Here is a 16957-nt window from a genome sequence, read left to right on the forward strand (position 1 = left end):
TTTTCTTTTAGAAAACATGTGAAAACTCTCACTGAAGAGAAATCTTATTAACATAAAAATGTAGAAAAACCTTAAGTTGCCCCTAATCCTTCAGGGCATATGTGATAACTCATTTTGTAATTTACCCTATGGATATAAAAGGATGTCAGATAGGATTGATTTCTTCCACATCTTTTGCTGTACATGTAAGAACTAACATTGGAGAGAGGATTTATCAATATAGAGAATGAAGAAAAGCCTTCATTTATTCCTCAAAACTTCCTGTTCAAATGAAAATAAACCAAAAAGGAGCTTTACGCATGTAAGAAAGATGGGTAAGTATACAGTTTGCCCTCCTCTGTCAATAGAAATGTGAGAACAAACACTGAAGACAGCCTCTATAATTGTAAACAATATGAAAAATCCTCCTTTTATTCTTCGTATTTTACCATTCATGTGATGATACACATGGGAGAAACATTGTGTGATGGTTAATTTTATGGGTCAATTTGACTGGGTTAAGGATACTCAGGTAGCTGGTAAAGCATTAATTTTGGATATATCTGTGAGGATAGTCCAGAACAGATTGACATTGGAATCAGTAGGTTGAGTAAGGAAGATCAGGCCTCATCCAGTGTGGCTGGGCACCATTTAATCAATTGAGGGCCTAGATAGAACAAAAAGGCATAGGAAAGGTGAATTTGCTCTCCCTTCTGGTCCTGATGCACCCATCTTTTCTTGCCCTTGGATATAAGAAGTCCAGGTTCTCTGGTCTTTGGGACTTATACTAGTGGCCCTCCAGGTTCTTGGGCCTTCAGACTTGGACTGAGCTATGCTACCAGCTTCCCTGGTTCTCCAGTTATCAGATGGCATATTATGGGACTTCTCAGCCTCCATAATCATGTGAGCTGATTCTTATAATAAATTCTATCTATCCATCTATCTATCTTCTAATGGTTCTGTTTCTCTGGAGAACCCTGACTAGTAAACACACTGAATGTATGAAATGCAGAAATATCTTCAGCTATTCCTCATCCCTTACAAAACAGTGTGAGAACTCACACTGGAGAGAAATTCTGTTAGTATAAAGAGTGTAGGAAAATCTTGTCTTGGGTCTAATTTTTTCAAATTGAGGTAAAATTCACATTAAAAAGGAACCACATAAGTGCAAGAAAAGTAGGAAAGTGTAATCCCTCACACTTTAGAAAACATGTGAGAACACACACTGAAAAGAAATAAATGTATAGAATGTGAGAAAACTTTCAAGTGTTTTTCATGCCTTAGTCAGCAAGTGAGAACTCATACTGGGAGGTATGCCTGTAAAGAATGTGGAAAATCCTTTAGTTTCTTTCCTCATATTTTCAAAGACCTGTGAAAACTCACATTGGAAAGAAACCCAATGAATGTAATTCATGTGGGAAGGTCTTCAGATACATCTCTTCTTATACATAAAATTGACACCAGAAGACAAATCTTTAAAATCTTGTAAATATGAAAATGTTTTATTAGTATCTCATCCTTGAAGTGGAACCCAGCTCATAATTTATAGTTTTTATTTTGTAATAAAAACTTTTATGATGACAACTATTGCTCCCAGTACCCTTTCAGCTATCTCACATAACTTTTGATACATATTATTTTTATTATAGTTTACTAAGTGTCTAATTTCCATTGTGAAGTCTCCTTGGACCTATAAGGCTGAAATAAAATAATTTAAAATTTATTTTATTATTGTTTCTAATTCAATTTCATTATAGTTAATGCAAGTGGTCATTGTGCTATTGAGTTTGGTACTTTGGAGGTTTCTTTTTTCTGGCTTACCATAGCAGATCCTAGGATTTGCTTAGCTGATATCTACTCTGCCCTTCTTCCTTACTAAGAAAACTTAGAATTTTTCAACTTCACTGGTGAAAGAGGTATCTTCAGCAAAGTTTTGCAGAGAGTGTACTCTACAACTAATTGTCTTGGTCAATATAGTTGATAGAAATTTAAAAATATGCAGTTATTGAAAAAGGAGAGTTTCATCTGACCTCTGACCTGATGATTTAACCTTCTGTATTTTGCTACTGCTTCAAGTTGAACACAGCCCTTAAAGTTGAAAAGAGGGACCTTGCAGCCATGTGGATGAAAGTTAGGGGTAATGATGATTGTGCTGGACTGTGTTATATGGCTTCGAAATACATTTTCCAGAATCCTCTTTGTCTATGGTTTATAGGTTAGAGTTGAACAAAAGAGGAAACTGAATGAGATTTGGAATAAAGAAATAAAATGGAAGCCATAAATCTCAAAAGGATGTGACAGTAGCAGATTGACAAACAGATCTAGAAGTACTCATCAGTTCCAAACTTTAAGCATGTCTTTTTGATTACCGGCTCTGTTGAACAACATCAGCATTGAGCCAATCACCTAAGCACTTAACTTCAATTCCCTCAGAAGTGGTAACTTCCAGGCTGGGCACAGTGGCTCACACCTGTAGTCCCAGCACTTTGGGAGGCTGAGGCAGGTGGATCACTTGAAGCCAGGAGTTCGAGACCAGCCTGGCCAACATGGCAAAACCCCGTCTCTACTAAAAATACAAAAATCAGCATGCCTGTAATCCCAGCTACTCAGGAGCCTGAGGCAGGAGAATTGCTTGAACCTGGGAGATGGAGGTTGCAGTGAGCCGAGATCCTGCTGCTGCACTCCAGCCTGGGTGACAGGGTGAGATCCTGTCTCCAAAAAAAACAAAACAAGCTGATAGCTTCCACAAACATCTCTATGAGTTTGTCATCTTTCATGACTTCACTTTGGTGACTAGACAGGCATAGCTGCCTGAATTTTCTTGCAAGCTTAAACCTGTTCATTCATACCACTGTTGCAGAATTTCAGGATTAGAGGCTTTCTTTAATATTCTGACTCCATTTTCTCAACATTTATCAAAAGTCTAATTTTTATGGTGAGCATGTAGTTCCCATAATACTTCTCAAGGCCCTGTTTCTCCAAGTCATACAATATTTCAGGAAAAATGAACAAATAAGTAACCTTATTCCCCTACTATATTGTTCAGTGGCTACACCATCCTTGCCCTACCTATTTCTGGACTCTCCTAGGAGAAAAATCAGCACCTTGTTGATTTGTGGAGCATATCCTGGGAGTTTTCTGTTATTCAAGACCAAACAAAACCCTAAATAATAAATGTAGTATGTGTTAAATTAAAGCAATCAATGTAATGTAATTCATCGTATTAACAAAAAAGGAGCAAATTTGAATTTAGATACATAATAGATATATAGAAAGTCTTTTAAAAAATTCTGAATGGGCCAGGCACAGTGGCTCACACTTGTAATCCCAGCACTTTGAGACACCAACATGGGAGGATTGCTCCAGCCTGGGAGTTCAAGACCAGCCTGGGCAACATGGCAACAAAATATTTTTGCATCATAAAAGATTTTTCGTGTGTGTAACATTAATTATTAAAGTGATCTTGTTTGTTCTGTCACATAAGTTTAATGTTTAGTCTGAGGCATGAAGAAGAAAAGTTTTCCATTCTTCGGCATAAGCCTTTTTGTCAGGTATTTGTTTAAGAAAAATGAAATGAAGGAAATATTGTGCAATGTTTTTTGTTTTGTGAGCATATCAGTGCTTTACTGCCAACCACAGCTGTGAATGTCTTGCCATTTCAGACTTGGGAGACTAGATGGCTGTTGTCATTGCTGATCCTGTGAGAATGTGAAACTGGATAACATAAGAAATGCAAAATAAAACAAAATAAAAATAAAAATATACGAATGCCCCTTCATTAGTATATCCCTATTTGCATTAATGAAGTAAATGTATGGGCCAAGCACGGTGGCTCACGCTTGTAATCCCATCACTTTGGGAGGCCAAGGCAGGCGATCACCTGAGGTCAGGAGTTCAAGACCAGCCTGGCCAACATGGTGAAACCCCGTCTCTACTAAAAATACAAATATTAGCTGGGCATGATGGCGGGCACCTGTAATCCCAGTTACTCAGGAGGCTGAGGCAGAAGAATTGGTTGAATTCAGGAGGCGGAGGTTGCAGTGAGCTGAGATCGTGCCATTGCATTCCAGCCTGGGCAACAGTGCGAGATTCCATCTCAAAATAAATAAATAAATATAAATGTATGAAAATCTATGGACTCTCCCAAAGGAAAGACTCTGCAGATGACTTTTCTAGTGTCATCTAATAAATCCACTCTAATATGTTTGACACTTCTGACCCCTTCAGTACTCTCCAAGGAAGTTCTGGTAACTCCAACTCGTTTATTGTAGTCCATCATTATGCCCAAGCTTCAAGAGGCCAACCCAGCAATGTATTAGTTCTTATCATAGGTGTCATTGCCAGGAGGCAATTCTGAAGTACAAATCTGAAGTCAAGACAGAGTACCTTCGTACCCTAAACACTCCTCTATCCAGCAGTGTATTACACACACACACACACACACACACACACACACAAATTTATGTTCAATATCAATTTCCAAGCATAATCCCCTGTTTCTGCTGGTACATATTAGCCATGCCTTGTAGTTTCTTTAGTGAATATAATTTTTTTAAATTTTCTTTTCTTTTTTTTTTTTTTTTTTTTGACGGAGTCTCGCTCTCTCGCCAGGCTGGAGTGCAGTGGTGCGATCTCAGATCACTGCAACCTCCACCTCCCGGGTTCAAGCAATTCTCCTGCCTCAGCCTCCTGAGTAGCTGGGGCTACAGGTGCATGCCACCATGCTCAGCTAATTTTTTTGTATTTTTAGTAGAGATGGGGTTTCACCATGTTGGCCAGGATAGTCTCGATCTCCAGACCTTGTGAGCTGCCTGCCTTGGCTTCCCAAAGTGTTGGGATTACAGGCATAAGCCACTGTGCCTGGCCTAAATTTTATTTTCTAATGAATAGGATTTATTTTTCTCATGAGCAGGAGTTGTACTTTCTGGCTCAGGTCATTATTTAACCTTAGTTATAGATATAAAAGCAATGGGGACCGGTCTTGAATAGGGTAAGTTTCATCTTGCAAGGCGTTAATATCAGATGAAGGCTTTACATTATCTCCAAGCAATGAAAGGCTTTATTTCCCTAGAAAGGAGGAGGATCCATGGCTAGAAAGAGTTCAAGGGAATCTGAGAATATAAGAATCTCAAGTACATCCAACCAAGTGTCCTCATCCCAGGACTCAGAGTTTGTGGAATATTTCTTTCCTATCAGGATTCTAACTTTAACAAAGAAAACTTAGATCGTTGTGTTTTCAGTCTGCTTTGTAGCTCTGGCACTAATACATTCAAATACTGAGCCTGATTTTCAGTACATCTAGCCCTCCAGCTGTAGAAAAGAGATGTCTTTTAAAATTTTTCCATGGAAGGCCTTTGGCTTTCACAGTGTTCTCTAAATTGATAGGTGGATAATTTGAGCTAATCATGCTATATATTCAGGGCTTATGGTCAGTAGAAAAAAGAAGCAAACTTCACAATCCTTTCAATTACATTTTTTTTTCCATTTGTGTCATGTGCAGAAGCTATTGCATAAGCCAGTAGTTATACCTGTTGCTCATTTCAATCCTCCACAGGTGAGAGTCTTAGTAAGTGTGATGCTACAGCATGACAGGGATTATCACAACCCCACTTTCTACCAGAATTGGATTGTTGCCATGTGACCAGCAAGTAATTCAAGTTCAGAATCCCATCCTTAGAATTTGCTTTCTAAGTTGCTATCTTTGTTGAGTTCTCCCAAAAGCAGACCTAGAGACAAGGACTTAGGTGCAATTAATTTATTTAAAAAGTTATCTAGAGAAGCACCAGTGAGGAAGTGTGGAAACTGAGAAGAAGAAGGGAAAAACATCAATAAATTAAAAATTATTATTTTAATAAGCAGATTACCATTGTGAATACATGGGCCTCAATCTTGCTAGAGAACTCTATGAGGAATTGTATGGAACATGTTGTAGAATTGTCCCACCAAGGAACCAGAAAGTTAGTGGTAGACTGATATCACCTTCCATCCTTCATTGAATGTTAACCCTAAGGGCATTAAATTTCTGGAAATTCCAGATTGCAGTGTGAATGGGAAGAGCAAGCTCCTATGGCATCGGATAAATCCCTCCCAGGAAGAGAAGTAGAAAGACAAAAGTGCTTGACATGATGTATTGGTCAATTTTCACACTGTTGATAAAGACATACCTGAAACTAGGGAGCAAAAGAGGTTTAATTGGACTTACAGTTCCACATGGCTAGGGAGGCCTCAGAATCATGGCAGTAGGTGAAAGGCACTTCCTACATGGCAGCGGCAAGAGAAAATCAGAGAGATGCAAAAGTGGAAATCCCTGATAAAACCATCAGATCTCGTAAGACTTATTCACTACGACCAGAACAGCAGGGGGGAAACGGCCCTCATGATTCAATTATCTCCCACCAGGTCCCTCCCACAACACGTGAGAACTATGGGAGTACAATTCAAGATGAGATTTGAGTGGGGATACAGCCAAACCATATCACATGAGAGGCTGCTGTAAGCTTGCTAAAAAGTTTTCATTGAACTGCAGGTAAACTCTGAGGTGGGCCAAGGGAATATAGGACAGGCATCAATAGCACCTGCTATACTGCTGCATTTGGTTGTACAAGCAAAGGGTTGAGAAGTAGCTGTGGAAGGAAGGTTCAGCATTCCAGTGTCACCAGGAGCAACAGCCAGATCGAGTGTTCCTGTATCTAGGAGCAACTGTGTGGGTATTGAGAGGTGGTAGCAACAGTAGAAGTGGCTTACTAACCCTGGGTCACAGGTGTAGCAAGTTGTTCTTGGAACTCAATAGTTCCTGAGTTCCACTTATCCACACATTCCAATGATGCTATAAAAATCTAATTATCTCTGTTAAATATTTTTCTGCTTAAATTGATTAGAGTTGTTTTTGTTATGTGCCCTGAGGCCCAAAAATATATTTTGTACCAGAATTTGCAGGCAACAAACACCGAAGAATGAAATTTAGGATAGATTATATGACCTAGATAGATCAAAGGCAATGATAGTCCCATATCCTCTAGAAAATAAGATATTGGTAGTCCCTGGTAAGCAACAGCAAAACATTGACTCAGGTTACCACTTGTGTTTATCTGGAATTAATTGCTTATTGAAGGTAATTCTCTGGTAAGCAAAGTGGCTAGTGTACCAAAGCATTACGGTGGGGAAGAGAAAGGTTCAGGGGATGTGGTGATTACTTTTGACTGCACTAGAGAATTTAATTAAAGAAAATAACAAACTTAGGGTTTTAAAATTCTTGGGTCAGGAAAGATATGAAAATCAAATATTTTTATGATTGCTTTAAAAACATGTCTTTTATCCCACAGCTACAGGACTGACATAGATAAAAATCAGACAAAAAGTCTGATTCTTCAGGTTGATAAATAATTACAAGTTGAATTCACAACCACTGCATGTTTTTTAATGAAACTGCTAGAGCATTGATCCAGAAAGAGTAGTATCCTTAGAATGGGAATGGGGACAGCTAGGTGAATTCAGATGTGATTGTATCTTGAATCCCCAAACCAATTGAGCCCTTTTTTATCCCAGCAGAAGCAAACTAATTTTCCTTTTTAATAAGACTGTCCTCTTTGCATGCATAGTCTGTAATGACCTCAGCTGAGACAGTTATATTGCAAGGGGTTGCTAATTTTCTCCATGACCTTCATTTGCGAACTCTCATTGCCTCTAGACCTCTAATTAGATTCATATCCTAGCATGTTCAATGGGGACAAGCACAAAGCCAGTAGCAATATTAGAAGGCATATATACTGAAAGAATTGCATAATTTTGCTAACTACATCACAGAAACCTCAGGAATATGTTTGAGAACTGAGTATGCTATAACAGAAAACAAAGAAAAAACCTTTAGATTGAGTTGAATTTAGGTGGGTTCATTTGCCAGAGATTCTGAATTCAGTGTTCAAGCTTTCACATGATTATCTCTAATAGTTCTTTTGGTCAGCTGACTCAATTCAATGACAGCCACAATTTAACAAAGGAAATTAAGATGCTAATAATGTCTTAGGATAATTATCCAGCAAAAGGGACTCACTACCTGATATGCTAGAAGCCAGTAATACGACACTGCATTTTTGAGAAAAGAAAAGCTTTATATTGAAAGTCTTTGTTACAGCAACAAACACACAAAGGAAAGAAAATGGATTCCCAAGGAGACAGGAGTAAACATCAAGTGTCTTCCCATGCTGGCTTTCAGGCAGTAATTTTGTTAGAAAAGCTTTACGGGGCTGGGCGTGGTGGCTCACGCCTGTAATCCCAACACTTTGGGAGGCCGAGGCGGGTGGATCACCTAAGGTCAGGAGTTTGAGACCAGCCTGGCCGACATGGTGAAACCCTGCCTCTACTAAAAATACAAAAATTAGCCAAGCGTGGTGGTGTGCGCCTGTAATCCCAGCTACTCAGGAGGCTGAGGCAGGAGAATCACTTGAACCCGGGAGGTGGAGGTTGCAATGGGCAAAAATCACACCATGGCACTCCAGCCTGGGCGATGGAGTAAGACTCCAAATCAAAAACAAAAAAGAAACAAAGGAAGAAAAGAAAAAGAAAAAGAAAAGGTTTAGGGGGTAGATTCTGAGAGCAGTGATTAGCGGAAGGAAAGCGAAGGCGTGGGGAGTCCTTGGGCATGCGCACTTACCTCTTCATGCCTCGGCAAGGGTCTTGTGCGAATTCGGGGGGTTAGTATGAAACCTGTGGTGGAAACTCAGGCTGTGATCTCAGCAAGCTCATTCTGTGCAAACTCCATTTATCTATCTAGGTTACAACCGATTTCAGCCAGTTCATTTCTTTTAAGCAGAAGGAGTCTCAGTGTTTCAGCAAGTTGTTTCTTATCTGCCATTATGAAGACTCAAGAATTTCTGTTAGTTACTGGTTTCTTTAACTCTTTGGGGCACAGTTTCAATAGTGTAGAGGAAAAAAAAAAAAAAACAAAGACTCAGGAAAATAAATCTCTATTTTTCTTTCTTTCTTTCTTTCTTTTTTTTTTTTTTTTTTTTTTTTGAGACGGAGTCTGGCTCTTTCACCCAGGCCGGACTGCAGTGGCGTTATCTCGGCTCACTGCAAGCTCCACCTCCCGGGTTCACGCCATTCTCCTGCCTCAGCCTCCCGAATAGCTGGGAAAATAAATCTCTATTTTTATTCTTGCCCTAGGTGTCACAAATGTTAGGGGTGCTCCTGCTCCTCTGAGAGTCATACGAGGTTCTAATTATCTCACCATCCCATAGGACATCATATTTTTCCAGCACGCTAATGGGATCATGCTGATTGTACCTCTTCAACAGCAAGTAACATGTGCCCTAGACGCCTTCGTAAGACGTATGTATGGCAGAAGAGGAGATAAGTAAGCCCCACAACAATTTAAGGAACTGTCCTCTCTGAAGTTTTGGGGGATTCAAAAATCTAGGGCATGTTAAGATATTTCCAAGAAAGTGAAAAACAAGTTGCTGCTGCCCTTCCTACACTCCCTACCGTGAAGAAAAAGGCAAACTTGGTGAGCCTCTTGATTTTGGAGGCAACATGTTATCTTTTGGTATCCTTCTCTGATCTTTTTGCTGAGTAACTGTTAAGGCTGCCAGCTTTAAACTGAACTCCAAATCAAAGAAGGCTCTACAGGTACTCCAGAATGCATTAAGAACAGGAACACCACTTGGGAGTTATGACTTGGCAGATAAAATTATGTTTAACGCTGGGTGCGGTGGCTCATGCCTGTAATCCCAGCACTTTCGGAGGCCGAGGCAGGTGGATCACTTGAGGTCAGGAGTTTGAGAATAACCTGGCCAACATAGTGAAACCCCGTCTCTACTAAAAATAAAAAAAATTAGACAGGTGTGGCGACACAGGCCTCTAATCCCAGCAACTCGGAAGGCTGAAGCACGAGAATTGCTTGAACCCAGGAGGCGGAGGTTGCAGTGAGCCGATATCACACCACTGCACTCCAACCTGGGCGACAGAACAAGACGCTGTCTGAAAAAATAAATTATGTTTAAAGTGTCTACTATAGCAGAATGTTATATGAAGCCCAAGACATTCCCTAACAAGAGAATTATAGCGTGGGCCTCTGGGATTTGGAATATAGTCCTACGTTTTCAGTAAATAACTATTATCCTGTTAAGAAATAGATCATTCTCAAAGAAGCTCCTCATATGATACTTGTTAATTACAAAGATATTGTTATAATATTTATTAATTACAGAGGGCAAACAGTAATTTTACAGTGGAGACAAACTCTTTATCAAATAACCAAAGTTAACATCTCCAGTATGAAACATTAACCTCATATCTCCTGATATGACGACTGCGCATCATTTCTGTGTTATTCTTGCCAAAAATATACAACCAAAATTTAGTCATAAGGAAATATCAGACAAACCCAAATTAAGAGACATTTAACCAATAGCTTGCTAGCACTCTTTAAAAGTGTTAAGGTCATAGAATCTAAAGAAAGACTGGAAAATTGTCCTAGATTGGAAGAAGGAGACATGACCAATTCCTAGACCAGAAAAAAGACATTAGTGGAACAATTGGCAAAATTTGAATAAAGTCTACAGGTTAGTTAATTGTATCAATGATAATTTCTGATATTGAGGATAAGATGTTAACTTTTGAGGAAGCTGAGGGAAGGACAAATGGAAACTCATACTATTTTTAAAAATGTTTTGGGTCTTAAATTATTTTAAAATTTAAAAAGTTTTTTTAATGTTTTTGGAGCTTCTAGATAGCTGCACATGTGGAGGCTCCTAGAGGGTAGTGCTCCCACAGAGGTCATGGAAGCTCCGCACCCCTTCCCCCATACCTCTATGCATCTCTTCATCTGTATCCTTTGTAATATTCTTCATAACACATTGGTAAAATTTATTTGGCTTTAAATGCTTCAGAGTGGAAGGGCATATTTGGGTCAATGCAGGGCACACAACTCACTATTGAACAATTGCAGATGGCTATATGTGATCCGGGCACATAGGAGTGTTCCTGAGGGAACAGTCAGCCTAGTGAACTAGATAAAAGCCACTGTAAGTACTGACTATAAAACTGTGAAGAGCTGCTGGGTTCTGTCAACACTTGCACAGTGCCCTATAAACAGCTCTTAACTAACTACCCAACAACTGCTGAGTTTGTGGATGACAGCTCCAAGATTCCAAGGTGAATGGGCAACCTCCTGTTTGGAAGGCTGCTCCTCTGATCAAAAAAGTGGTTCTAGGACCAGAGCTGTAACTACAAGTGCTGGAAGCAGGGATGATTTCTAAACAAGAAACTGTAAATAGGTTTTTAAGCCTCATATCAGAATTGCTAAGGGCCTGATGGGAGTGGGTTGTGCAAAATTGGGGTTAACAGTGAATGCAGCTATACTGCCTGGTGGTAAAAATAGTGCAACAATTTGGCACCTACATAACCTTAGCCTATCTGAACGGGCATGGACTGAGGAGAAGGTAATTTACCAGTAGTGGTGCCTACAATCTAGACCAGCACAGTGTTGATTCTAATGTCCTTTGCAAAGATTATTAATAAAGTGAAGAAAGAAGAGCAGCTGAGAATAAAGGAATAAATTGGTTATGAATTCAGATAAACCTAGTATCACATTACATTAACACCTTGAAAAAGGCTCAGAGCAAAAGATGACATTGTCTCTTAGTTCAATTATACCAGGTGTCTTACAGGGTGAAGCCAAGACCACTGCTGCTTTTAGAACCTGATAAGATCAATGAAAATCCTGCAAACTTGAGTGGTCTCACCCTGGGATACAAATTCATACAATATGATAATGGACTGAACTAATTGTAAATAATTGAATAAGATTCTAGTAATGTAACAGTGTCTTTTGAGTTGTATGTCTCTTTAAGTAAGGAATTACACATCAGAGGTGGACTGTGATATTGTGAATTATGTATTTGGCCCTTGACCTCATTTCCTGGCATACAACTCTTAAAATCCTTAGAAACTCCAGAGTGATGTCTGTGTATCCTAATGAGATGACTGATGGCTGGAAGCCCCTGGGCAGCTTCAGAATTGGGGGCTGGTCACAGGAAAGACTAAGACAGGATGACAGGGTTAGGACTTTCCCACCCTGCAACCTCCAGGAAGAGGAGAGGTGCTAAAGGTTAAGTTGATCACCAATGGTCAATGGTTTAATCAATCACGCCTATGTAGTGAATCCTCTATTAAAACTCCCAAAGGACAGGGTTTGGGGAGCATTTGAATAGCTGCAAACCTAGCAAACCTGGAGGTTCCTGGAAGGTGGTGTGCCTTGGTAGGGTATTGAAGCTCTGCTCCCCTCCTTTCCTATACCTTGCCCTATGCATCGCTTCTGTATCCTTTGGAACATCCTTTATAACAAACCAGTAAACATAAGTAAATGTTTCCCTGAGCTCTGTGGGGAAAAACAAAGGCTTTTTTTCCCATTTTATTTTGTTTGTTTTTTTTGAGACAGAGACACCCAGGCTGGAGTGCAGTGGTGTGATCATGGCTCACTGCAGCCTCAACCTCCAGGGCTCAAGTGATCCTCCCACCTCAGCCCCCTGAGTAGCTAGGATCACAGGTGCGTGCCACCATACCTGACTAATTTTTTAATTTTTTTGTAGAGATGGGGGTCTCACTATGTTACCCAGGCTGGCCTTGTACTCCTGGGCTCAAGCGATCCTCCTGCCTCAGCCTCCTAAAATGGTGGGATTGCAGGTGTAAGCCTCTGCACCCAGCCTAAAAAAATGTTTTTAATGGACATGGAGATGTACCACCCCGTCCATCTTCAAGGAGGTCCTTTTGCCTAAGTGCTAGGAGTGTTATCAGTAGACAGAGTTCAGCTGTCTGAATCCTCAGGGATGTCCTCAGTTACACACATCTGCCTCATCTAAGGTCATGCCCTTCCTGGGGCATCCTACATTTAATGGCAGATCAAGACAAGGGGATGAAGTTCCAGCCATGTTGGCTCAGTGTGGAACAACTCTAAAGGTTCATTTTGGCTTCTGAGCTCCTGGTGGGGTTAGCAAGGCTATAGTAGGAACTGCATCATAGTTGGACTTTTCCCTTTGCCTACTTCCTTCCCCTTTTCTTCAACTGATGGTAATCCCAAGAGTACACCCTAATAAACATCTTTTTCAATAAACTCCATCTCATAGCCTGCTTCCCAGGGAATTATGTAACTATTGGTAATGGGAGTTGTCTTAGAAAGCAGGCAATAAGATGGGGGTTTCAAGCTGAATCATTTCTTAGCTGGCAAATAAGGGCCCTATAACTAGTAGTAGGTGGAACACAGCTCCTGCCACAAGGTGGCAGTCCAGTTGTTAAAATTTTCACCGGTGGTGAACTGGGATAGTGAATTCCACTAGTGGAAGAGAATGCATTAACTGTTTCAATCTACAGGGCATTTGAGAAACAGTCAGCAAAAAGTAGCCATATGGACAATGGGAATGTGTGTCTATGGCCAAATTCAATTGACTTGAGAGTAATTAACAGACATTGAAAGCCAGATGTAAAAGCCAGAATGATTCCTAGGTGGAGTAAAAAGAGGCTTATATTTCCTACAGAAGGAGGGCAGAGAAAGCTGAGGACAAGGCCAGGATATATAACTGTCAGATTAGATAAGTTCCTGATAAGGTTAACTCCCAGCCAAGACAAGTCTACTGTGCCAGATTGAGGGCTCCATTTGGGAAAAGATGGTATCCTGAGTCATAAGATGAGAATATAGGGATCAATATCCCCTGCATCTTTAATTTCAAGATTTTCCTTGACCCTGTGAGCCTGCAGAAGTGGTCCACTCCTCCTTATTAAAAGATAGCCCTTTCCTTAAAGATATGCAGAGGTTTCTTCCCTATAAGACAATATATATTACCCTCAAAATCTGCCTCTACCTCCACTTTTGGCCACTAAACTGAAGTAGAGTTAGCTCACAGCATAACCCTGGAGACATGCTAAGCCTAATGAGGGAGTAAAAGAGCTCTACCCTAAAAGAGCTACAAGTCCTAGATAGCATATACCAGCAGGAGCCAGGGGAATACTCCGGGTACTGGATTCTGAGGTTGCTCAATTAAGGCAGTTGGAGCATAAGATTAGATAAGAGTTTATTGATTTGGGAGACATAGGAATTAACACTCTGACAAGCATTTATATGGAATAAACACTATTAGTATGACTTCTAGAAGCATCAAAAAGTGATGGCACACACTAAGTTAAATCAAAATAACCAGAATTCTCATGGCAGACAGTAGAGGAAGAGATTAGAAAGCCTAGGAAAATTTGCATTCTTAAGTAGATATACTGATGAATCAGTTTGGGGTCTTGGAGAAACAGAACCTATGATGGGGAAAGTGTGTGTGTGTGGGGGGGGGTGCGATTTATTATGAAAATCAGCTCACACAACTATGGAGACTGAGAAGTCTCACTACCTGCTGACTGCAAACTTCAGAGCCAGGGAAGTCAGTGACATAAGTCCCAGAGTCCCAAGGCCCAAGAACTAGTAGTCATTGTCTGAAGGTAGGAGAAGATGGATGTTCCAGCTCAAAAAGAGAAGGAGAGAATTTGCTCCCCCTTAGCCTGTTTGTCTTATGCAGGGCTTCAAGAGATTGGATGATGCCTGCCCACACTGGTGAAGATGGATCTTGTTTACTCAGTCTACTGATTCAAATGCTGATCTCTTCTACAGATGCCCTCAAACACACCCAGAAATAATGTTTTACCAGCTATCTGGAAATCCCTTAGGCCAGTCAAGTTAACACATAAAATTAGCCATCACAACTATGTAAGGCCAGAACATCCACTAGATAATTATGACCCATGAGAAGTCCTAGAGGTTACACCATTTACCAAAGCAATAAGTGAGGCACCAAGGAGAACGGCACAAACATCATTAAGAAATTCAGTGAGGCCGGGCATGGTGGCTCACGCCTGTAATTCCAGCACTTTGGGAGGCCGAGGTGGGCGGATCACGAGGTCAGGAGATCGAGACCATCCTGGCTAACATGGTGAAACCCCGTCTCTACTAAAAATACAAAAAATTAGCTGGGCGTGGTGGCGGGCACCTGTAGTCCCAGCTACTTGGGAGGCTGAGGCAGGAGAATGGCGTGAACCCAGGAGGCGGAGCTTGCAGTGAGCCGAGATCGCGCCACTGCACTCCAGCCTGGGCGACAGGGCGAACTCCGTCTCAAAAAAAAAAAAAAAAAGAAAGAAATTCAGTGATGGCTACTCTCTATGGATCGTGACTGACAATAGGAGACACCATTATAGAACCAGGCTTACTGATAGCCATGGGAATGACAGTAGTATGAAAAAAAATAAAGGTCAGGTGGCAGCATTTAACTATCAAAATTTAGTGGGATGCAACTGAGTGGCAAACGTGAGGTGGTAGCCAAAGTTTATTGATCCACAGAGAGCTGTGGAGATAGCAGAACGTGGCTTCCCTTACAGACATGATAGAGGGACAGCTGATAAGGCTATTATTCAACTTAAACTGTCAGAAGGGATAAAGGATGGATGATTCATTGGTTAAGGGCAGCTGTTCCAATAAAAGCCACAATCTCTTGCCCAATTTCTTGATCTCAGCCAGTTTCAGAACAGACCCCTTCGATTGAAGAGGAGACTGGGCTCCTAGGACAAAGGACTCTACAACATATGGCAAGGGTACACTGTAGTGATTCCCCCTGTCCTCCCCCAAATGTACCTACAGTCATTTACTTGTAAAACTGTTCACAGGCTGGGCGCGGTGGCTCACGCCTGTAATCCCAGCCCTTTGGGAGGCCGAGGTGGGCGGATCACGAGGTCAGGAGATCGAGACCATCCTGGTTAACTCGGTGAAACTCCATCTCTACTAAAAATACAAAAAAAAAAAAACCAAAAAACAAAACACAAAAAACTGTTCACAGGGAAAAGTAGTTATCCAAACACCTCAAGGACTGTTAGACACAGGGCCAAACTGACAATAAGATAGAGATCCAAAGTGTCATGGGCCCATTTAGAATGGAGCCATCTACGGATAAGGTAATAAATGAATTCCTCATCAAAGTGCAGTTCGCAGTGGACCTACTGGGTCTACAGACCCACACAGTAGTCACTTTCCTCATCTCCAATATATAATTGGGGTAAACATTCTTAAGACACAACCTCGCATGGTCCTTGCTGTATTGTAAGAACTATCATAACAGGGAATTCTCCCAATCCTGGAAAGATAGTATATCAAAACTGATATTATATCTTGAGGCATGGCAAAAATTAGTGCCATCTTTAGGTATCTAGTGGATATAGGCTCCATTGTGTCATCACTTAATTCATTGGCCTGGTTCCTCCAAGAACCAGATAAACCCTGTAGGATGACAATAAACTACCGCAAACTTAACTAAGTAGTATCTCCAATAGCAACCTTCATATCAGATGTATCTTTGCTTGCTATGTGGTATGTAGCCATTGATTTGGCAAATGAATTCTTTTCCTATAAGAGGATCAAAATCAATTCACATTCACGTGAAATGGGCAATAGTACACAATTACAATCTTGCTCCAGGCCTATGTTATCTCTTCTGCCCTCTATCAAGTGCAGTCCAAAGAGATCTGGATTATTTGAGTATTCTAAAGATTATCACATTGATCTATCAATGGCATCATGCTAATTTGGCTGGGTAAACAAAAATGGTTAGCATAGTGGAGGTCTTGATATGACACATGAACTTTAGAGGTTGGGAGACACATCCTATGAATTTTCAGGTGCATTTCAAATCAGTAACATTTTTAGGGGTCTAGTGGCCAAGAGTATCCCATCCAAGGTAAAAGATAAATTATTGCATTTTGCACTTCAGCCACAAAAAATAGAAACAACACGTGGTAGAATTGTGCCACACCTGGGAATACTGCCTCTGTCTGTAGACTAAATGATACAAAAGGCTGCCTGCTTTGGGTGTATCCCATGAAGGAAGGGGTGCTGCAGCAGGTCCAGGTTGCAATCCAAGTGTCCTTACCCTTCGAGGACCAAGAGGATTGCATTAAAGCT

The sequence above is a fragment of the Pongo abelii genome, chromosome 4, assembly GCF_028885655.2.
Source record: "Pongo abelii isolate AG06213 chromosome 4, NHGRI_mPonAbe1-v2.0_pri, whole genome shotgun sequence".
NCBI classification, from domain to species: Eukaryota; Metazoa; Chordata; class Mammalia; order Primates; family Hominidae; genus Pongo; species Pongo abelii.